Source organism: Protopterus annectens, chromosome 8.part1 (genome assembly GCF_019279795.1).
Source record: "Protopterus annectens isolate FY-2018-M chromosome 8.part1, PAN1.0, whole genome shotgun sequence".
Classification (NCBI taxonomy): Eukaryota; Metazoa; Chordata; order Ceratodontiformes; family Protopteridae; genus Protopterus; species Protopterus annectens.
In genome coordinates, this window is record NC_056742.1 from 530,054,191 (window position 1) to 530,079,668 (window position 25,478).

A 25,478-nucleotide genomic window follows, 5' to 3' on the forward strand; every position below is an offset into this window, starting at 1 on the left:
AAACCTGAAAATAGCGAAGCCATGGCACATCGATTTTTTTCCCCAGGGAAAAAAATCGGCAGGCCGTTTCCAGGGCTTTGCTATTTCCTTCACTGTTGTGCGATCTTGGAGTTGGTATATTTAAGTAGGGGGCATGTGGGGAGGGCACAGTCCCCACGTGGGGGTTGTGGGGGGGTGAAGCCCCCCACTTTACGTTAAGTTTCAGGTTGCAGGGTTTTTTTGTTAGGGAACAGCAATTTTTTTTTCCCTGGAAAAATAATCTCTGTTCTTTGTGTTTGCTATTTTAGTATTTCAGATATTAGGGTTCAATATTACATCTTTCAAATGTTTTTATGTTCGATGATGTAATATATACCCATCATATTTTATATATATTTTTGATGTAAAATGCTTCCTCCAACACCATTAACATACACTTCAGAAAGTTTGAAACATTAGGCGGAGTAACAATTTTACATCAAAAATATACAAAAAAACAATAGTACTTAAAGAATAAGTAAGTAAACACAGCAATTTTACAGTGGGCCCATTCTCTAAGCACAATAATACCCTCCAGGGTGTGTGTCAATGTGTAATTAATGCCCTTCCAGAGGTGCAGAGGCCCTCGCCTGCAGCTTTGGGCCTCATAACACCCCTGTGCGGGCATTAATTACACATTAATACACACCCTGCTGGGTATTATTGCTTACTTATTTTTCAATCGTTTGCAGTTGATGCCTTGAGTTTCAGTTCAGATGCACTCCAGATCTTTGGCGAAAGTCACCAAACTATGAACAGCTCCAGTTAACTGACAGCAATCCCTTGCAAATGCAAGGCTTAAATACAGGTGAAATTCAACAGTTTTAAGACAAACTACCAATGGGAAAGCCCCAAACTGAGCCTTTCTCCAGCAATCCCTAACTCAGATAGAACCTTAACTACATACTTCTGCCACAAGGGTGCAGCAAGGCCCTCTTAATGTAAGATGGCTGCTTTAGAGCACAGTGATACCCAACAGTCTAGATTCAGCAAGTCTGAATCTAGCCTATGCTATATAAGGCAGTACTACAGAATTTCAAAGTGCAGAAAAAAAAGCAGACACAATCAGCAAAAAAAGAAGCAGCAATTCAAATAAATACAGTTAACAAGTGCAATACAAGATTTAAATATACTTATTTTTCAGTTGTTTGCAATGGATGCCTTGGACATCAGTTCAGATGCACTCCAAATCTCTGGCTAAAGTCATCAAACTCTGAGCAGCTCCAGTTAAACTTCTGAGCTGGCAAAAACCCAATCTTGTGTTCGTCATACTGTAATACTGCAAATATTCTCTTCCTTTTTTGACAAGTGCATGCCATCTTGTTTAAATACATGTACGTTCAAAATCAGGCTTGAATGCACATTTCCACTTTTTAAAACAGGTCATTGTTCATGTAGGTATTTACACCAAACATCTCTACAGTCATACTGACCTGAGTCTCTTTTATTTATGTGACTTGAGAAAAATACATCCTAACACCTGTAAAATTATTCTAAGAGGATTATAAGTTTTCAATTAACAGTTAGACAGTTCTTGATTATCCATTCCCACATGACTAAAATAGCTTGATGCTTCCTTACATTAAGGCATTCTAAGGCTCTTCTCACATCCTCTACTTTTGATCTGTGCAAGTAAAACACTATTCAGTGCTCATCATCCTATCCGTAAATGTATTAGTTCATCTAATAACTGAATCTATAATTACTAGTGTATCATTTCCAATGGGATGTGAAGAATCTCCCACTTCTAATTCATTAATTGTCTGCTGTATAAATTGTTGCAATTGAATGGTTTTCATCACTATTAATTTTATTAATCCCACTGGTTTCATTGCTTATTACATTTGCAAGCACACAATTCTTATCCAGCTGACTTTGTACTTCCACAGGTTGAACCATGTTGTCGACTTTGGTCTTTCTCTTTTTTTCCTTAAAGTAATGTTATTCAGTCATTCCAAGTTTTATTTTCATTTCTTCCTTTTAAGCTGCCCTTTCCTGTTCTACCTCCTCTGTTTGAAAAATGAAACCATTTTCTGTAGACTAAATGTTTTCTGACTGAACAATGCTATCATTTCCTGTAATCTTTTACATAACAAAGCAGTGTCCTTTGTTGTATATTCTGTTTGCATTATAGACATTGGGCAATTTATTTTTCTTCCTTATTTGTTGTGAACTTCTTCCCTTGTGTTTTTACATTTTCTTCTTCATCTTCTGAATCTTCAGATTGTTGCATACTTGCATCTTGAATTCCAAAGTTGTCATCAGTAGTATCATGTTTAATAGGGGTTGAGTGATCTTTACTGAAAACGGACACTTCCTTTCCTAAATGTGCTCTATTTGCACTTTACCTAAGGTTATTTATCTCATCCGCTCAGTCATTAGTGTATGTAATAACAGTATTCCAAGCTGTGCCAGTTGTACAGTAAGCAAATCATACAACTTTTGACACAAGGAACACAGGTCACCAGTGTTACAATGTGTTACATTTATATGTACATAGTATATAGCACAATGTGCAAGATACTTGAGCTTTTGCAAATTATTTATGGCATACTCATTTAAGGAATCTGTATTCAGCTACAAACAAATAAAGAGTTGTAAAAGAATAATCAAACTCAGTTACTGCAGAATTCAAAGAAATTAAAATAATTAGCAATTTAAATCAAGTTCTATGAGGAAATCCCACAAGCAATATGCAACTTAGTATTAAATTAAGTACACTGAGCTAACTTAGTACAAGGGGAAGTAATTCATGAAGTCATCACTCTGACCTATCGTAGCAGCTTAGACAGTCACACTAAAACACTGACTGTCCTTTATATCCCATGTGAGTGTGCACAGTAGCTTCCACACAATATCACTCACAGTGGCATTTCATTATAAAACTAAAAATCAGAGGTAAAAAATAAAAATAAATCAAAATATATATTCTCTTACTAAGCAGTCTCATACTAAATCACTAACTGGATTGCTTCAGATAAGGTCTGAATTGTGCTGTCTGCAGTCTTTGTCAATTTATAGATAACTAGGCCCTTTGGAATGGCTACCTTTTGCCTCTCTATAGTATATCACTTTCTAACAACAATGACAATCACAGGAAAAGCAACAAAATACAACTCAAAATAAATCATCCTGCCTACAAGCTATTATTTTCTTCCTACAAACAATAAAAATCAGAGTTAAGAAAAATTAAATACAAATATATTAATCAAAATAAATCCTATTACCAAGAAGTTGAACAAGAAATCACAAACCAACACTGCATTAGTTTAGATAGATAGATAGACAGACATACAGACAGTTAGACAGACAGACAGACAGATATATATCCTTTGCAAATGGTGACTACATATATGCATACTTGCAAATATTGAACCAGGACTAGAGCGCATCCTCTTTAGAAAGTAATTCAGGGTCTATGACAGTTAATCAATGGACCAAATTGTCAAAACACCTATGGTCGAGACCATGTGGTTGATAATTTGGTTTGTCGAACTATTCCAACTGAGATCACAATGCAGTACAGATTAGGGAATTTGCTATTATCACTGCAGTATGATCTCAGAGTTAGTATAAAGAATTAGCAGAGGTGTGAGAGGTGCAGGGGGAGGGATTTGCCCTCCTATAAAAACATGTTGGCAGGTGTTGTGTGAGTTTATGTAACTTTTTCAATTAATTGCATTATTGGCCATATGCTCTTGACTATATGGGTATGACAATGTATTTTCTTGATAAACGTACATAGATCCAGTAATTCAGACTTGTGTTTTGATGGGTGTATCTGATAATATCATACTCCCACTTGATCGAAGACAAGAACATCAAGACAAAAACAGCAAATCTTCAGTTGGCAACTCTTTATAACACTGAGAATTTACCCAAGGAACATATCAGGTCAGTCACTATATGGGAGTTTGCCCCTTTCTCCACTACAATGTGATTTTGGAGTTGGTATAATTAGGGGGGGTGTGAGGTGCAGCCTTCTACACTGGGGGTGTGGGGGGTGTAGCCCCACACTTCTGTGGGTTTGAATTCATTTCCTGTGGTTTGTTGTGCTTGTTGGTCGACCGGTAACTTTCCCTGGGTAAATTCTCAGTCTTATGAAGAGTCAATGTACTGAAGATTCACTGTTTTCTTCTCAATGTTCTTGTCTTCAGGCATGTGGGATTTCGATACTATCAGGTAGACCCATTTTGATATACAAATCTAATATAGAATTTTAATTTACTATTATTTATTCCAAGTACTATGTCTATTAGGAACATTAAATACACATAAAGACTGAATGTTTTCTGACTGAGCAATGTACATTGTGAAAACTAGTACTTCCAAACAGCTATATAAGCTATCATGAAACCACAAATGCAAAACGAAAGAGTCCCACAAGAAATTCCAGGAATCACAACACCTGTAAATAGATGTAGAAACTGATGACCAAAATGCTTACATTGACTAATACAATAGCCTTTACAGAGTATATTTTTTACCCAAGCATACCCCCTCTAATATACCAATTTATTACACACGATAATGCAATTAATCAATTGACTATATTTAAATAGAACTGTTGTTATTAAAAGAACAAATGCCCTTAAATAAAGCTCCTCCAGTTGCATTCCTTATTCATCCCCAAGGGTTTTAGTGTATTATATTTCAAAATTAAAACAGATTCTTTCTTTCTTTCTTAAACAATATTTAATACACTCTTCACTCATAAAAAAAATGTTTTAATTTGTTCCAAGACCATGACTTGTAAACTTTTCCAGTTCCCTTGATGAATTGTATTACAGTGTTCAGCAACTGGGCTGATGGATTTATTATTTTTATATCCCTCACGTATTCTTTAATTCTTTATTATTTTTTATATCCCTCACATGGTTTTTAATTCTTTATTATTTTTTATATCCCTCACGTGTTCTTAAATTCTTTATTATTTTTTTATATCCCTCACGTGTTCTTTAATTCTTTATTATTTTTTATATCCCTCACGTGTTCTTTAATTCTTTATTATTTTTTATATCCCTCACGTGTTCTTTAATTCTTTATTATTTTTTATATCCCTCACGTGTTCTTTAACTCTTTATTATTTTTTATATCCCTCACGTGTTCTTTAATTCTTTATTATTTTTTATATCCCTCACATGTTCTTTAATTCTTTATTATTTTTTATATCCCTCACGTGTTCTTTAACTCTTTATTATTTTTTATATCCCTCACGTGTTCTTTAACTCTTTATTATTTTTTATATCCCTCACGTGTTCTTTAACTCTTTATTATTTTTTATATCCCTCACTTGTTCTTTAACTCTTTATTATTTTTTATATCCCTCACGTGTTCTTTAACTCTTTATTATTTTTTATATCCCTCACATGTTCTTTAATTCTTTATTATTTTTTTATATCCCTCACGTGTTCTTTAATTCTTTATTATTTTTTATATCCCTCATGTGTTCTTTAATTATTTATTATTTTTTATATCCCTCACGTGTTCTTTAATTCTATCACTTAAACTTCTCTTACTCTCTCCTATATAATATATTTTGCACGGGCAACTCACTGCATAAATAATTCCTGTGCTTTTACATGAAAAAGTACCTTGTGTTTGAAACTTTTTCCCGTTCATATTAGGAAAACAATCAACAATATGTTGACAAACTGAACAGCTGCCACATTTTTTGTACCCTCACCACTGATGTCACTAACTTTATCTGAGGTCTCCTATAAATTCCTTGTACTAAAAAATCTTTCAAATTATGTCCTCTTCTATAAAAGAACCTTAACCTAACATCTTTTAAAGAGGCAACCTCTCTATTTAAAACATTCCAATATTGTTTTAATAATTTCTCCTTAGTTGCAGAGAACAAGTTAAATGTGGAGACATAAAATATTTCTTTACCTTGGTCAAGAAAATATTCCGGTGGTTTGTTACTTAATCTTTCCTGTCTTATGAATTTCCCATTTCTTTTATTACTAACTATACAAGCTATGCTATCTAAGAGTACTGTGAGTTCCCAATTAATACTCAGAGTCCTTGATTATTTGTACCAACACAAATAAAACAGCTCCATACTTCCTTACATTAAGCGTCACAGCCTGCATTTTTGCGCCACCTGATTTTTTATTAAATGTTTGCTAAACATATTTTTGTGTGATTTCCTCACAGAAGAATGTAGATTGATTTGACTAGACTTGATAGGTAGTGTCTGATTGCAGGGAAGCTGGTATTTTATAAGGAACTGATATGTTGAAGTAAATTTTTCATTTTTCAGTTACAATTAAATCATAAAAGGTTCTAATCACCTAATGAAGCAAAATATGATGAAAATAACATGTTAGAAGCAAACGTAAGACTAGGACTCCCAGAAAGCAATTGACAAACAGAAGATCTTATAACATCTTAGAGTCTTCCATAGGTTCTCTTGCCTCTTGAATTAGCTGAACCACAGTCAAAAGTAAATGGAAAGTATTACATTCTGTAACATCTGTGATGGGAAAGGGTTTCAAATGTATCATAATATACAAAACAGGGATCTTAATAGCTAGATATTGCAAGGCATGTAAGAACTTTGAAATTGTACTTGTTCTGAAACCTTTAATAATTATATAAATATGCAAACCAAAAAGAAAAAAATTAAAGTTGGGAATTTTTAAACCTCCTTTCAACTTCAGATGAGTTACTTTGGCTAGTTTATTGTTTCAAAGAAAAGAAACAACTAATTAATTTCTTAATTTTACTGCCTTACCTGCTATTTGCATAGTAAATTATGAATACAGGTAAATATGTCTGGAAAACATTCATCTTGTTAATACATAGTCTCATTAAGTCATCAACATCTACTGGAATAAGCTTGTCAAGATCAATTTTGTCTGATCCAGGAAATAATTCACATTAGCTGATATAAGTTGCTTTGTATCTCTGAAATATTTAATTCCACAGTACGTAACATAAGAGTCTATGAACAAATAACACAAACAAACATTTGAAATATAAATTCCTTTGTCCAAAGGCATGAATATGGACTTATCAACATTTAACCTGTAATTAAAAAAACAGACTAAACCCACTGATTACTTGTAATAGTGATTGCACTGATCTTTCAGGATTAACTATATAGCATAATATTGTCATCAAAAGCTGCAAACATATTTTTTATACTAAAATTGTATGCCTCAGATTTGTTGTTTAGTGACATGGGGTCCCATGAAGAGGTTGACAGATATGGGAAAAGAGGATAACCATGCTGTGTTCCTATATTAATATTTATCAGAAATGAATTATTTTTTTTTTCAAATACATTTGAATGAATTGCATAGTATTTATACATAACATCTTAAATAACTATGTACACTATTTACATTAGCCTGACACTGTAACAAATCTTAATGTACACATTTACTTTATAAGTATGTCCAATCCATTATCAGAGTGTCTGATCAATTATTGTATTGTGTCAATCAATGATAAGACTTTTCCCCAAGGGTTGTTGATAAATGGCTTTGGATAAATTCTTAGTTCTTTAATTTTAATTTCCAATAATAATGTGGTCTTCAGTAGGCTGTAGAAGTCTTCCAAGTTGGTATTGTGTTTGTATTTCATCTTCTTGTTATAAACTTCCTTGAAATTGCAAGTATAGTCCATACTGGATATGTGTTTGACCTATTCAAATGAGGACCTTTGTTCACATTTAATAATTCAAAAGCTTTAGTTAAATAAAATGATGCATTAAATAAAGCTTATAGAAAGTTATTAATACCATTGGCAGCATCAGAAATTAATTCAGACATGTAATGGACACGCATGTTGAAAAGCTAGCTTATAAGAGAAATAATATGTATAAAAAATATAGTATAATACAATTTAGTTAATAATTTTGTAATAAATGAGAAATGCTCACAATCAAATGCCTTAGAAGTATCAAAAGTAAAGACTACCTCTTTATTGTACACTGTTTATCTACAAAGACAATCTGCTAGATGAGAGTGTGTTCAGATACGTTAATCAGATTGTGAAGTACTTCATTCATGGGGAAAAGAACGTTGCATTCCAGTCTGTGTTGTGCTTAAAGAGAAGGGGCATGTGGAAGGATAGGACAGTTGTGGAATTTAAATAGTTGTAATACCTAAACAGCATGTGGGATAAAGAAGAGTCAGAGGAGATGAAATGTATAACAAACAAACAAACAACAAAAAAAAAAAACAGCAAAGTAGAATGTTTGCTAATATGGAACTTGGAATTTAAAGCTGCATTATAGATTAAAAAAAGCAGGTCAAATAGCTAAGGACACCTTCAGTCATGCTGGGACCCAGTAGGTGTAACCTGAACTGGTTAATATTTATTTCAGTTAAAGATTAAAAAGACAGTTATTTAAGATAAAAAAGAAAGACATACATCACTACAATAAGCTGCTACAGAGGAGTGAGGAGATTTGAGGGTGTGATTGACCTCTTGTTCTTCCTAAATTGGGAAGTGCTCACTAGTATATTGGAGGGACCCTGGCTGACTTTATTTTTAAACTTAGCTGCATAGGACCACAATTGGTAGGGGAACTGATGTTATCCTATTATTGAGATATCTGCTTATGGGCACCATATCCCATGGCAGTTATCATGAAATGGTCGTTGAAAGTCACCAGTGTGACCTCAGGAAGCACTTGCACCAGTGCGATCAGTTGTGCTTCATCCCCTTGTAAAATGTTAAGATCACTACCACAGCTCTTAGCTTGCGTTGTTGGACTTGCTACCAAATATATTATGCTAAATGGAAAAGGCACCCATAATGGCAACTGTCACTGAATGTGCCCCCAGGATCAGTACACATCTTTCATAGAGACACTGTACACTAGTCTTAGGGTTAGTCACTCTGTTTTTGCCAGTTCAGCCACTGTATCAAACAACAGGTTCTAGGTGATCTGCACTTTGCAGGACATGAGTGTAACACATAGCACAGTACCCACTTGTTGTTACTACACCATACATAGGCATGTATGGGGTGCAGTTGGCAGCATATGCAGATAGGTGTGCGAGAGGTGTCTTCCACCAGTAAGGTTCAGTGGTCTCATCATAACTAGGATGTGGATATTATTTGCAGCATCCATTACCAGAAGCTGAATAAAGGTCCTCAACAATGGGATGAAAGTCCGTCACTATGACAATACTTTCCAGTGGGTACTGAGACCCCAACTTGGGCCAGTGACTTCCTGGTAAGCAGTTTACACACCACATCAGTAGTCACTTTTTGCATAGTGTGCAGCACAGCTTTGTATGGGATATCAGAGGCCTGCCAGCTACACTGATGTAAACAGTCCAGCACTTCTGCACAAGCCACATTTAATGGCCCTTGGGCATAGTGGAAACCCATGGGGCTCAACAATTCAGAATGAAACAACCCTTGCAAGTACAGTAACTGCATGGCCTTCAAAAGGGATACAACCAATAAAAAAAAACACAAAGGTCAGCAGATTGTAGTATGTAGATGCTTTATTAAAGCATGCATAAATAGAGCAGTAACAAACCAGTTTTGGCTAAACAAATTAAGTAGCTTTCATCCATGTTAATGAAAAGCCATTAAAATTCATTGCCCTTATATACTACAAGGTAGAAACAAGATTCATGCCATACCCAGCTGGGTGGCACTCTATATTAAATGCAAAAGAAAAGAAGTGTATCATCAAGTTAGGTGGTTTATTTCCACCGGGTCTCAATGAGAATTTATGAACAACCAATGAGCATAAATCTCTATTTATATATGCTTTAATAAAGCATCTGCATACTACAGTCTGCTGGCCTTTGTGTTTTTTTTCAATTGGCTCAACAGTTCCTCACCATGTGGCATCATCATGTTAACAGTATGTCCTTTACTATGGTTTCTATTCTTCCATATGCAACACCAATGTCTGGGATACCTTCTTTAAACATATATATATATGTATATATATATATATATATATATATATATATATATATATATATATATATAGATATATGTGTGTGTGTGTGTGTGTGTGTGTGTCTGTGTCGACTTTAAAACTTCGACTTACCATTTCATTGACGTTCAAAACAGCGAGACCAAAACATCAGAAATTTACAATCAAGAACTCCTGGAACATCGTTATTTTCTCTCTGGGAAAGTAACTACTTGGCCATCAATGACAACATTACAAATGGAAACAAATTACACCCATTGAAATAGGGGGCTTCACCCCCAAAACCCCCATGTGGGGGGCCATATCCCCAGACCCTCCTACTTAAATATACCAACTCTGAGATCACACTACAGCGGAGAAAGGGCAACATTCACCATGGCAGCCAAGTGGCTGATTTCCCAGAGAGAAAATACCATGTTCCAGGGTTTGTGATTGTAAACTGCCAACATTTTCATCTCACTGTTTTGAACATCAGTAAAATGGTAAGTTGACATAAAGAAAGGGATCCAGACACACACACATACACACACACACACACACACACACACACACACACACACACACACACACACACACACACACACACACACACACACACACACACACACCCACATACATATATCCATCCATCCACATCTACAACCCCTTTTTCCCTCTATTTTTTTATTTTTATTTATTTATTTTTTTGCACATGGGGTCGGGTCAACAGTGACAATCATCTAGAGCTAAGGTTTACATCACCAGGTAGCTAGCCACACCACACACACACACATGAACACTCACAACAATGTCCAATTTAGAGAATCCAATCCACCTTCTGCGTGTCTTTGGAACATGGGAGGAAAGAGGAGCACCTGGAGGAAACCCTCGCAAACACAGGGAAGACATGCCGATTCTGCCAGTTGTGAATTTGTTTTATTGTTTGTTTATTGGGATAGTTTGTGTGGGTGGGTAGCCTATTTTCAGCAGAGGCCTAGGGAGAAACACGCCACAAAAGAAAAGAATACAGTATAATACAAGTCCCACAAAAGTAAAAAATACATTACTATACAGACAATTTACATGTAATAGTAGTATTACCAAAATCCCAGGAACAAAACACAGAAAGAAACAATAGTAGATTACCATACTATATAATACAAGTACAATATATATAGTTACAGAACAAGTAACTATGTAATACAAGTGCAATACATACAGTTACACAACAAGTAACTATGTAATTCAAGTGCAATATAAACAGTTACAGAACAAGTAACTATGTAATACAAGTATAATATATACAGTTACACAAGTAACTATGTAATACAAGTACAATGTATACAGTTACACAACAAGTAACTATGTAATACAAGCACAATATATACAGTTACACAAGTAACTATGTAATACAAGTACAATATATACAGTTACACAAGTAACTATGTAATACAAGTACAATATATACAGTTACAGAACAAGTAACTATGTAATACAAGTACAATATATACAGTTACAGAACAAGTAACTATGTAATACAATTACAATATAAACAGTTGCAGAACAAGTAACTATGTAATTCAAGTACAATATAAACAGTTACAGAACAAGTAACTATGTAATACAAGTACAATATATACAGTTACACAAGTAACTATGTAATACAAGTACAATGTATACAGTTACATAACAAGTAGCTATGTAATACAAGTACAATATATACAGTTACACATGTAACTATGTAATACAATTACAATATCTACAGTTACACAACAAGTAGCTATGTAATACAAGCACAATATGTACAGTTACACAAGTAACTATGTAATACAAGTACAATATATACAGTTACACAAGTAACTATGTAATAGAAGTACAATATATAGTTACACAAGTAACTATGTAATACAAGTACAATATATACAGTTACAGAACAAGTAACTATGTAATACAAGTACAATACATACAGTTACCCAACAAGTAACTATGTAATTCAAGTACAATATAAACAGTTGCAGAACAAGTAACTATGTAATTCAAGTACAATATAAACAGTTACAGAACAAGTAACTATGTAATACAAGTACAATGTATACAGTTACATAACAAGTAGCTATGTAATACAAGTACAATATATACAGTTACACATGTAACTATGTAATACAATTACAATATCTACAGTTACACAACAAGTAGCTATGTAATACAAGCACAATATATACAGTTACACAAGTAACTATGTAATACAAGTACAATATATACAGTTACACAAGTAACTATGTAATAGAAGTACAATATATAGTTGCACAAGTAACTATGTAATACAAGTACAATATATACAGTTACAGAACAAGTAACTATGTAATACAAGTACAATACATACAGTTACTCAACAAGTAACTATGTAATTCAAGTACAATATAAACAGTTGCAGAACAAGTAACTATGTAATTCAAGTACAATATAAACAGTTACAGAACAAGTAACTATGTAATACAAGTTCAGTATATACAGTTACACAAGTAACTATGTAATACAAGTACAATATATACAGTTACATATGTAACTATGTAATACAAGCACAATATATACAGTTACACAAGTGACTGTAATACAAGCACAATATATACAGTTACACAAGTAACTATGTAATACAAGTACAATATATACAGTTACACAAGTAACTATGTAATACAAGTACAATACATACAGTTACACAAGTAACTATATAATACAAGTACAATATCTACAGTTACAGAACAAGTAACTATGTAATACAAGTACAATATCTACAGTTACACAACAAGTAGCTATGTAATACAAGTACAATATATATAGTACAGAACAAGTGTATATTGATAGGTGCACACAAATATGTTTGGATACTTTTAATCTTTTGTAATATAATGAAAGATTAAAAGGATCCAATCATATTTGTATACACCTTTCAATATACACTTGTTCTGTAACTATATGTTTGGATACTTTTAATCTAACAACTGGAATTTCCAAGAGTAACAGTTTTGACTGCAGTCACTTATGTATAGTGTGCAATAATTTTGCAGGAACAACTTATAGCTTATATAGGGTTAGTTGAAGAAAGAAAAAGGAAGTGTTACTGTTTTGTAGGCATGTCATGGAGGATATGGGGAGTTAGTTGAGTACAGAAGAACAGATATGGTAGTATATACACACACACATAGATATATATATATATATATATATATATATATATATATATATATATATATATATAATATGGATTTATTTAGTTATTTTTATTTTACATTTGTTGACTGGGATAGTCCGACTGGATATATGTCCATTTTCAGCAGAGGCCTGGGGAGAAAAACTCCAAGATAATAATACACATTGAACGTATAGTAAATGCTAGTTTCAAGTAAATTACAATCATAAGCAATACCACCATTTAGCACATATAATGCTAACTTATTATAGAACACTTTACAAAACATAACATTATTTTCAGTTTTTATATATATATATATATATATATATATATATATATATATATAAAAACATTAAATTCAGGTTTAAGACATATTGAGCAATAGTTATACAATTGACCCTTCCTGAAATGGTGTGGTAGAAAAAAGTTAGAAGTAGTCGATGGTAAGGCACCTAAGTAACAGAGTGGTCACTAGTTGGGGTTAGTGCAAAGACATAACCAATGGGTTTTGAGTTTTGTTTTTGAATCAAGTTAGTGAGGGTTCTAGGGTCAAGTCAGCTGGGAGTCTGTTCCATGTTTTTCCAACAGAGTTGGAAAACAGAGAGTCCCCGGCTGAGTAGTTGTATTTGTATGTTTGAACTAGGAGTCTAGTGGATGATCACAGTGGCCGGGTGCTGGTGTAGGGGCTGATAATATTTTTAGTGCAGGTGTATTTTCTGCTTGGTAAAGGACTTTATGTGCCACAGTTAGCTGGTTGAACTGCAATAGGCTAGGCATTCAAGCCATCCTAGGCAATTTAGGTTGTGACAGTGGTGTGCCCGGTAGGCTGTGCCAGTAACAAATCTGGCCATGTGGTTATAGCAAGATGATAGTTTATTAAGATTAGTTTTGTTTAACTTGGAGAACAGAGGTGAGGCATAGAGAAGAGTTGATAGTAGATGGGAACGGGCAATTGCAGTTCTAGCAAGTGGGGTAAGGAAAGGTTTGCTTCTGTAAAGACAGACACGTTTTTTATTAATGGTTTTGATAGTTTGATTGATGTTTGCATCAAACTTCAGGTTGTTATCAACTATGACACCCAGTAGTTTAGTTTGCGCTTCTGGGGAAATGATAGTGCCATTGTTAGCAGTTATGTTGAAAGATGGAAGGGGGGGGTCCTGCATGTGGGGGAGAAGAGGAGCAGCTTAGTTTTGTTGGGGTTTAGGATTAGATGTTGATTGGAAAGCCATTTTTCCACTGTATTGAAGGTATTTTGGGTTAATGTGAATAAAGTAGCTGGTGTGGTGTCAGAACAAATCAAGGTGGAGTCATCCGCATATTGAATGCAGGTAGCATCTGGGATGACTGAATGAAGGTCGTTGATAAAGATGGAGAAAAGAAGGGGTCTTAGTATTGAGCCCTGGGGGACTCCTAATGTGATGGGTAGGTGAGATGATAGTTTGTCTTGTCATAGGACTGCCTGTTGCCTGCCCTGCAGGTAGGATTGAAACCATTGAAGTGCATCGTTGTTTAAGGAGAAGGCCTTCAAGGTAATTAGAAGCATTTTGTGGTCAACCATGACAAAAGCCTTGGATAGATCTAGAAAGAGTGCTGAGGATAGTTTGTTATTATTGCAGTTGTGGTTAATGACATTAGAGAAAGAGAGCAGGGCAGAAGTAGTACTGTGGTGTGGCTTAAAGCCATGCCGAAAGCTGGACAACAGCTTATTGTGTGTGAGGTAGTGCATGAGCTGTATGTATACACACATGTCCATAATTTTAGCTAGAAGTGACAGAATAGCTATGGGTCTAAAGTTTAACAGTTCAGTGGAACTGCCTCCTTTATGGAGAGGTATGACATGGGAGATTTTCCATATAGTGGATACAGTAGCTTCAGATATAGTTCTGTTGATCAAGATTGAGATGGGGTATGCTATGGTGTCAGCAGCTTTTTGCAGATAGTCTGCTGGGAGGAGGTCAGCAGGCAGGGTGATGGGTCTTAGTTTCTTAGGTAGGGCATGAATAAGTTGAGTAGGAACAGGTTGGAAGGTAAAGTATGTTTGGGTACTGGGTGTGGCTACATTAGAATTGGAGCCATTGGGAGAGAGTTGGCTGGCTAGAGACTGGATAGTCTCTGTGAAGAAGCTGTTGAAATTATTAGCAATGTCTTCTGGGGATTTTTGTTGGGAAGCTGAGGGGGTGGAGTGGTTTGGCCTGGGTGGAGTAGTTTGCTTATTCCTGCCTAGAACTTTTGAGATTTGTTTTGGTGTTTGTTGGTGATTTACTTCATTATGCCAAATGCGCCACATTATCGAAACTCATTTTGTCGACACCATAACATTGAAAGCTCACTTAGTTGAACTCCTGGAACAGCAAAAACAGCTTCTGGGAATGTAACCACTTGACAACCATTGAAAACCAGCAAAACAAAGCACACAAAACCCACCAAAGTGGGGGGCTTCACCCCAATACCCCTCTTACTAAATATACCAACTCTGAGATCTCACTAATGTGGGGAAAATAGCAAAGTTTTCCATGGTGGCCAAGTGGCTCTTCCTTAGTGGTCCCCATGGCTATTAATGGCCACATATTGCTGTACTGTGTTCATCTGTTGGGTTGGCGGCCAGACCTCAGTTCTGGAGCAGCTATTATGTCCTTATTTGTTGTATCAACTTGATGTATTGTACACATACCTCTCGACCTCTTAGCAGAAGAAATCTGGGCAAAGCCAAAAATAATGGGGGGACAAAACCCACAAAATATGGACAACTTTTAACTATTGCTCATATAAAAATAGAAAGTTGATAGAACACAAGGTTTTGTGTTAGCATGCATTTTATGAAAGATATGAAGTCTGAATCTTAAATGTCTGCCATTATTTAGTGAATTCAGTCTAAACTGATTTGGTAGAAAATCACAAGTTTTATGAGCAATAAACCAAAAATGGGAGGCAAAAATTCTGGATGTTTTGCAAAACTCTGGATAGTTGAAAGCTATGCTTGTGCCTGCTTGCTGTGGTGGGGTGGCCTCAGTAAGGTGCTGGCCATGTTTTGCTTGTGTAAACTGCATTCATATATATCCTTCCTTTTTACTGGAATGAGAGAGCTGCAGCTTTTTCCCAGCCATATTTTTCCTGTGCATATTGTATATATATATATATATATATATATATATATATATATATATATATATATATATATATATATGTATTCAGCTTATCCGATGGTGGTGGTGGTGTGTATGTGTGGGGGGCTTTACCTTTTTCCTGACCCATTTTTGCTTGTGCACCCTATACTGTTTTGTATTGCACATATTTGCTGTGCTGAGTGTGGGAACTTCCATACTGATATTGCCTGTTTACCACTGGTTGCCTTGTACTCTTTTATTTTGTATATTCATTGGGAAGAGGGGCCTGAAGTTAAACACCAAAAAATGTATAGTCATACCCTTCGGGAAAAACAAGGTAACCCCAAGCTACCATATAGATGGCAATCCACTAAGCACAGAAGAGGTTATCAGGGACCTGGGGACCCAGGTTGACAGTGGCCTTTCTTTTGACACTCACGTTGCTAAAGTGGTTAGAAAGACCTTCTACATTGCCCACCTGATCATGAAGGGATTCACATCCAGATCTAGTGAGGTCATTGTTCCCCTGTACTCTTCACTTATCAGACCAATGATCGAGTACAATGCCCCATTCGGGATGTATCTCACCCGACATCTGCAGCAATTGGAGAGACCCCAAAAGTTCCTCATCAAAAGGATAAAGGGACTCCAAAATCTGTCATATGCTGCCAGATTGAAGAAACTCCAGCTCTATTCAGTCGCATACCGTCTGCTCAGAGGTGACATGTGCCTGACATACAAGGCCATGTCCAACCCGGAATTAATGGACATGCTCCACCTCAAAAAATCCAAATCCACCAAAACCACTAGAGCAAGCGTTTCAAACCTTAGCACGGATATAAATAGGACGTGCTGGAGGGATAGATTTATCACTCAGAGACTCCCTATGCTGTGGAATAAAATCCCGGTCCATGTGAGGCAGAGCACCTCGCTGGCTCTGTTCAAGAGAAATCTTGACCTGTGGATGGGAGATCGTAGGGTTACCCCGGGAATCATCTCTGTGTCACTGCTGGACAGAGGCACAACAAACTAATGGGTACAGTATTTTTTCATATAAGGGGTGGCGTAAGCCACAAAACTTTGGGCTAGGCTTATAAATGCCTTAGGGCAGATAGCCTAGTATAAACCTATGAACCTATGAACCTATTCACAACTGTTCTGGCTTTGCTATGCTTGTTTATCATTTCTAACTATGCTTAGCGATTGTTTTCATGGGGTAAGCTACCTTTTAGTTATGTGGTACTTGTTTGCTGTTTTCAGTTTTCATTGCGCAGTTTGCCACTGGTGACGTTCTGTGTCACCACACTGCCTCTCCCTTAGTTTTCATTGCACAGTTTGCCACTGGTGACGTTCTGTGTCACCACACTGCCTCTCCCTTAGTTTTCATTGCACAGTTTGCCACTGGTGACGTTCTGTGTCACCACACTGCCTCTCCCTTAGTTTTCATTGCACAGTTTGCCACTGGTGATGTTCTGTGTCACCACACTGCCCCTCCCTTAGTTTTCATTGCACAGTTTGCCACTGGTGACGTTCTGTGTCACCACACTGCCTCTCCCTTAGTTTTCATTGCACAGTTTGCCACTGGTGACGTTCTGTGTCACCACACTGCCTCTCCCTTAGTTTTCATTGCACAGTTTGCCACTGGTGACGTTCTGTGTCACCACACTGCCTCTCCCTTAGTTTTCATTGCACAGTTTGCCACTGGTGACGTTCTGTGTCACCACACTGCCCCTCCCTTAGTTTTCATTGCACAGTTTGCCACTGGTGACGTTCTGTGTCACCACACTGCCCCTCCCTTAGTTTTCATTGCACAGTTTGCCACTGGTGATGTTCTGTGTCACCACACTGCCCCTCCCTTAGTTTTCATTGCACAGTTTGCCACTGGTGACGTTCTGTGTCACCACACTGCCCCTCCCTTAGTTTTCATTGCACAGTTTGCCACTGGTGACGTTCTGTGTCACCACACTGCCTCTCCCTTGCACTACTTTTTGCTTTGTTCTGGAAGTTTTTTATTCCACTGTATTATCACAGCCTTGCAGGTTTAGAATTTTCAACCACTCCCCTTTCATAAGTGATAGCGAGTCAAATTTGCTTCCTATATTTCTGACTCAACAATTCTTGACCTGGTGACGTTTGAGTGATCATTGTGGCAGCTTCTGCTTTAAACTTTTAACGTGAGGATGAAAGCAATGCAACCTGGGACTAGGGTAACAGAGCATCTTTATTGCTGGAGGATAAAGAACCATAACAATTAATGCTTTGTGCTTGTACCTGGGTTGTAAAATATTGATATATTTGGTCATGATAAACACAGACTTCAGGTACTTTGGACAAAAAAAATCTATTTTTCTAAGTAAATGTCATAATTTGTAAATTCTTATTTATTTGGCATGCCTCAAAAGAGAAGAGAAGGAGCATGCTTATGTTTTTGACCTTTGTCGATTTGTTTACTATTTACTATAATAACAGTATAACTACTATTGTGGTGTTGCTATGCAGTGACAATATTGTAAAAAGAAGGCTGTGGAGAGAATGTTACTGTTAATCCTGTAATTGTGTGTTAGTCAGACATTATCAAGTACTGAATGACATTTCTATATACTACTCCTAAAGTCTGGACTCTTAACCTCACTAGAAAAGCCGGCCTATATACAGCACATGAGTATTTTGTTACTATTTGTCTTAAATAAAGATTTGTAAACTACAGCAAGTGATCTGAGGTTGTTTCTTAGCACAGGACTCATATTTTGGAAAGAGAGAGTAACTACTGGTTTTGTTATTCATGTTTGCCATTCACTGTGCACATATCTTATATGCTGTTTTTACTTATTATGAATTTAATTTTCTCTGTTCACTTCTGCTTTGTGACTTTGGTCTAAACTCTAGCTGAAGTTGGTCTGCAGTGAGTCAGTCCACTGTCCAGGTTATAAAAGGAAAACAAAAGCAAAAGGCAAAACAGTAAAAAAAAATCCTTTCTGAAGACCGACTTCTAGCTGACTGCCCGCATTTGTTAAGGATAGAGGATTAAAGACATTCAGAAAGGTAACACTAATTTATTGATACAATTTGCTTCTTGGTGTAAGGAAAAAACATTTCTCAATGTTTAAAGCTTAAGCTTAAATTGGGTAAGGTGTCACTAATAACTATAAACATCTGTGCTTCGGGGGCTTAAAAGATAACAACTCAGACTCCTGGATATATATATATATATATATAGATATAGATATAGATAGCTAGATACATATAAATAGAGATAATCATATATATATATATATATATATATACATATATATATATATATATATATACATATATATATATATATATATATATATATATATATATATATATAGATATAAAACATGAGAATTTTTCATATCATCAAATATTTGGAATATAGAACATTTTTAATGGTGTCACAAGGAATCGGATATTCAGATTATCACAGTATACTACTATAATTTTGTGCAAGATTGGGGTGCACCTGGGATTGGGAATTTGCCCTTTTCCCACTATTTTGTGAACTCAAGAGTTGATATATGTAAGTAGCAAGGAGTGTAATGGCAGTAGGGGGGAGGGCTTCCCCTGCAAAAAATGTTTTATTCTTAGGTAATTTAATGTTTTCAGATCAACCTTTTGTGGCTCAGTATGTGATTTTTGTGTTATATGTATGCCACTCACATACATATATATGTGTATATGGGTCTACTTGACATTACCAAAATGTCAAAAGACTGAAATTCATATTACCGAGACTAGTAGATCAAAATTTCAAATGACTGAAACTTCACTATGCTGATATTCAGATGACTGAACTTTGAAATGCCAACTCCGAAACTGAGCAGAACAGGAAATCTGCTCATTTCCACACTGTAGTGCAATCTCGGAGTTGGTATATGTAATTTGCAGGGGGTATGGGGGTGCAGCCCCAATGGGGGTGCAAGGCGGTGCAGCTCCCCTGCTAAACATTAAAAGTAATTGATAAAATAAGATTTTTTATTGGAATTGAGAACTTTGTAATGAATATTCATGTAGGTGATGTAGGTACCTTAATGAATATTCATGGATGTTTTCTAGCGGTAAAACTGTATTGTTTCTTGGGTAGAGTTTAGGTTATATTTTATATATTATATTTTATATTAAATATATAAATACACACATACACACACACACACACACACACACACACATACACAGCTATAGATATAGATATAGGCATAGATATAAATATAAAGATATAGACAGACTGATATATATATATATATATGCACATACACTCACACACACAAACACACACACGCATACATTACTCACCCACAACATCTATTGACCTACTGTAGTATTCAAAATAGAAATCAGTACCAACAGTTGCTAATGTGCCCTCCTCTGGTGGCCAAAATGTTTTATTAGACTACTCCATCCACCCTCATTTACAAATAAGCTCACAGATAAATAATTTCCTTGATCATTGTCAACACACTGGAGGTATTAGGGCTTCTTCCAGTAATTTTACTGCTTCATTTTTCACCCAGTATAAGCCTGCGGGATTATGTTCAGATACTTTGAGGTAGACAGCATTATATTAGACATATTGGTAAATGTAATAATTGTGTATAATGGAAACAGTCTTGGAAATTTTAAAAAGGCAATAGTTTTAGCAACCTGATTTTCTTCCTGAATTTGTCCTTGCTTGATCATAAATGACCGTCTCTTACCTCACAACTCATTTGATCTTCTGAGCTTTGTCTAACTCTTTAAACTTCTAGATTTGTATTTTATTTATTTTACACTTGTTAACTTGATTGGTCCAACTGAGCAAAGCTTATTTCACATAGGCCTGAGAAGAAAAGCTCCAGAGGTATACACCTGCAAATTATCACACCACAGGTAGATGTTTACAACATTTACTAAGTATAAAAAACATAAAAAATATACCCCAGGATTCATTAAAGTTTGTGTAGGCTCCACGCAGAGACTACCCTGAGTGTATCTGTGATGATGATGATGGTCAGAGGGTCAGTGCGTAATGCATATTAATGAGGCATGGCCCACCTAAGTTAGGTTTTGCAGCTCACAACAGTATTGCTGGCCACAAAACCTTGTAAAGAAACATGGGTATTGAGTCTGTGCAAAGGAGAGCACATACAGTCTACAGATTTGTGCAGAATGCTTCACTGATCACCAGGGCTGGCTCTTAGAGCAAGAAATAGTTACAGGAGGTATAAATAATGGGGGGGCAAAGGATGTCAAGTAGGGACCATACCTCTCAAGCTCTTGGCATAAGAAATCTGGACAAAACATGACATAATGTGGTGACAAATGCACAAGTATAGGGACCCCGTTTAAATATTGCTCTTATAAATGAAGAAAGTTGCTAAAATAACAGAATTTGTGTTAGCATGCATTTTCTGAAGGACATGAAGTCTGAAACTCAAAGGGATGTCATTTAGTGAATTTAATCCTCAGATCATACTAGTGTTTTGTCAGAAAACCATACATTTTATGAGGAACAGGCCAAAAATAAGAAGCAAAAATCTGGAGATTCTGTGAAAATTGGACAGTTGTGAGGTATGCTAGGGATACACTTAGGTTCATAGGTAGGTTCATAGGTAGGTACTAGGCTATCGGCCCAAGGGCCTAAGTAAGCCTAGCCAACAAAATTCCCTGGCTTACGCCAACCCAAGAAAGTTAATTTCCTGTGCCCCTGTTGAGCAGAGCCACAGAAGTTATCCCCGGAGTGTATTTCCTATTTCCCATCCACTCATCAAGATTTTTCTTGAAGAGTGCTAATGAGGAACTTTGCTTGACATAGATGGGTAGCTTGTTCCAGAGTATGGGAAGTCTCTGGGACAGGAATCTATCCCTCCAGTAAGTCCTGTTTATTGTGGTGACAAGGTTTAGGTCCCTAGAGCGTGTAGCTCGGAGGGATTGGGATTTATTTAGGTGTAGCATGTCTAACAACTCTGGGTTTGACATAGCTTTATATGTTGGGCAAAGATCACCTCAGAGTAGGCGATATGCTACAAAGTAAAGCTGGAGTTTTTTTAGACGATTAGTATAGGGCATCTGTTTGAGGCCAGTAATTCTCTTTGTGAGGTACTTCCGTGGCCTTTCCAGCTGCTGCAGATGTCTTGTGAGGTACATTCCAAAAGGGGCGTTCTACTCTATAATGGGTCTAATGAGTGTCGAGTAGAGGGGAACAATGACCTCTTTTTTCCTGGATGAGAACCCTTTTATAATGAGGTGTGCCATGTAGAAGGATTTCCTGACTACTGTGGCGATGTGATTATCAAAGGAGAGGCTACTGTCCACCTGGGTCCCAAGGTCTCTTATCACACATTTGGTGTTAAGAAGACTGCCACCTATGTGGTAGTTCATGGGTACAGAGTTTTTACCAAAAGGGATAACAATGCACCTTTTGACATTGAGCTTGAGGCCATGGCTCTGACACCAGGCATCTGTCTTAGTGAGGCCCTTCTGTAGGATGTCCACATCATTTGGGGACTTGACTATAGCTCCTAGTTTGCAGTCATCTGTGAACTTCATTAGTCAGAGGCCTTCTGTGTTAGCCTGTACTTTAAAGAAGTAGATACCAAACAGGAGAGGTCCCAGGGCTGAACCCTGCGGTATTCCACTTGTCACTGGTTTGAAGTCAGATTTGGAGTCTGCAACTTTCACAGTGTGGGTTCTGTCAGTGAGCCAGTTGGCAACCCATCTTGTGACATAGGGATTTATACCTAGTTTAGTGAGTTTAGCTATTGACCTTAAAAATTTAGAATTTTGTTAGAATGGCAGGCTTTGCATTCCCATGAATTTTCAGAAGGGTATGAAGTCTGAGACTCAAATGTCTGTCTGTCACTATTTTCTGACTTCAACCCTCAGTACTTTACCAATGATTTGCCAGAAACCACAATTGTATGAGAAATTCACCAAACATGAGGCAAAATCTGGACATTCTGCAAAAATCTGTACAGTTGAGTGGTATAGCTGTATAAACAGCTGGCATTCTGTTAGTGCAGCATATCTGCACAGAGGCCACCTTAATGATAGGACAAATAACCAGTAACAGGGACCTATCTGACAGAGATGTCACATGGGAATATGTTTGAATGTAACACTCTCAACCTCTTAGAGTGAGAAATGTGGACAAAGCCATAAAAATGGGGTGACAAGGGGCCTGAAATGGGGACAGATTGTTAATATACCACATCCAAAGTTATGAAGTTGATAGAATATATAGGTTGTACATTTAGAACATGAAGTTTGAAACTCAAATGTTATTCATCAGTTACTGACTGCACTCTGCAATGACATGCCAATAATTTGCCAGGAAATCAACATGTTATCAGGAAAAGATGACAAATATGAGAGAAAACTGAACATTCTGCACAGATCAGGTCAATTGAAAGGCATGCACCCAAATGTCTGCAATACTGAGTCACAGCAGTCCAGTGATCATCCCAGTGATAAGGCAGAAAGCCACATATTCAATAAGGAAAACATCTGGACATCCTGAGAATAAATGGACTTTTGAGAGGTATGAATGTGAAGTATATAGTCCAAACAGAGTACAAGACATTGTACCTATAGTGCAGAGTATTGTGATATGCTGTTCCCAGCATTCTGCACTGAAGCTGTGTTAATGATCTGTAGCAGGTGTGGACTGCCATGTAAAATGATCACTCAGGGGAAGTGTGTGTATTGAATAGGGACACACAGATGAATTATAAGAATGAACATAGGGAAAGAGTACAGGTGAAACTCCAGCATGCACAGCAGAGGAGTGAACATTGATGGAAGATGTTTGTAGCAGCAACACCAAGTACATATCTATATGGTACAGTAGGTGAAACACCCCTCCACATCATTGTTAGCTAGAGGTCCAACAATATGAACCATGAAAACCACACAGTGCCTTCGTGGACCTACCAGAGTCACTCATAGTACAGCAAAATGCCCTAATCATGGGTAACTTTAACTATTCTTCCATCGATTGGGGTACATACAGGAGCTCAAACATGCTCAGCCTACGGTTCCTGCACTTTGTAAACACGAATGCTCTGGAACAGTTAGTCTGCACCCCCACAAGGGACTCGGATGTCCTTGATCTACTACTGACTGACGTGGGAGATCACTGCACCACCCCATATGTGAGACCCTTCAGTTTGATAACCGGGGATGTCCACTGGGCCCGAAAGCCCATTTTCAGTGGAGGCCCAGGGAGAAAAGCTCCATATTACAAACAAATTGCACACTTAAACAATTTACAAATAAGCAAAAAATAAAATTGTATACAATTGTATTGTTAGCACAGAAAAAAGCAAAAAAATGAAATACAAAAGAAGTAAATCAGAAGAGAAGTGTTAGAAAGAGGTGGTGCAAAGAAATAAATGAGAAGAAGTGCCAGGAGGAGGAAAAAAGAACAATTAGACAAAGATTCATTTTATGTTTGTGGTCAAAGATACAGTTGCATGAAGAGGCATTATAGGCAGTAGGGAAGTGAAGATATAAAGAGTATTTACGTAGAGTTTATACAGGGAGAAAATGGTTAAAGAAGTTGAGGGTGGGGAGCTGAAGAAAGAGTTGGATGAAGAGGGGCAGGAGGGAGAATCATGAATAGGGGGCATTAGTGGATTTAGGTAGGAAGTATACAATTACATTTCCAGTTTTGGGAGGGGTGGGAATGGAGTAGAGATTTGAAGTGTTCAGGGTTTGTAGTGGTTCGTAGCAGGGGAGGAAGCAAGTTCCATTTTTTTGCTGTAATATAAGAAAGTAGAAGGGGGCCAGGGGGGTCGTTTAGGTTTGTGTACTGAAAGAAGATTTTGGTGGGCTGATCTTAGGGGCCTGAGAGGAGTGTAGAAAGTCAAGATATTAGTTAGTGCAGGGCAAGAAGTGGGTTTAAAGATTAGTTTGTGGGCAGTAGTAAGTTGAAGGTAGTCAAGATGATTAGGGAGTTCTAGCCATTGAAGACTATGGAGGGAGATGCAATGGTGTGCAGAATGATTAGAATTAGTAGCGAATTTGGCAATTTTGTTGTAGAAACTTTCTAGTTTTGAGGAGATAGAAGCTGTGAGGTTATTTAGAAGAGGAGCACCATACAATAGAGAAGGTAGAAGGAAGGTGGAGGCGAGTGTTTGTCTTGTACCTAATGATAGAAAGTGAGCATTTCTATAAAGCATACCGAGCTTCTGATGGGTTTTTATGTTTAGTTGAATATGAGTATTAAATTTCAGGTGTTTATCAATGGTAACACCAAGTAGTTTGG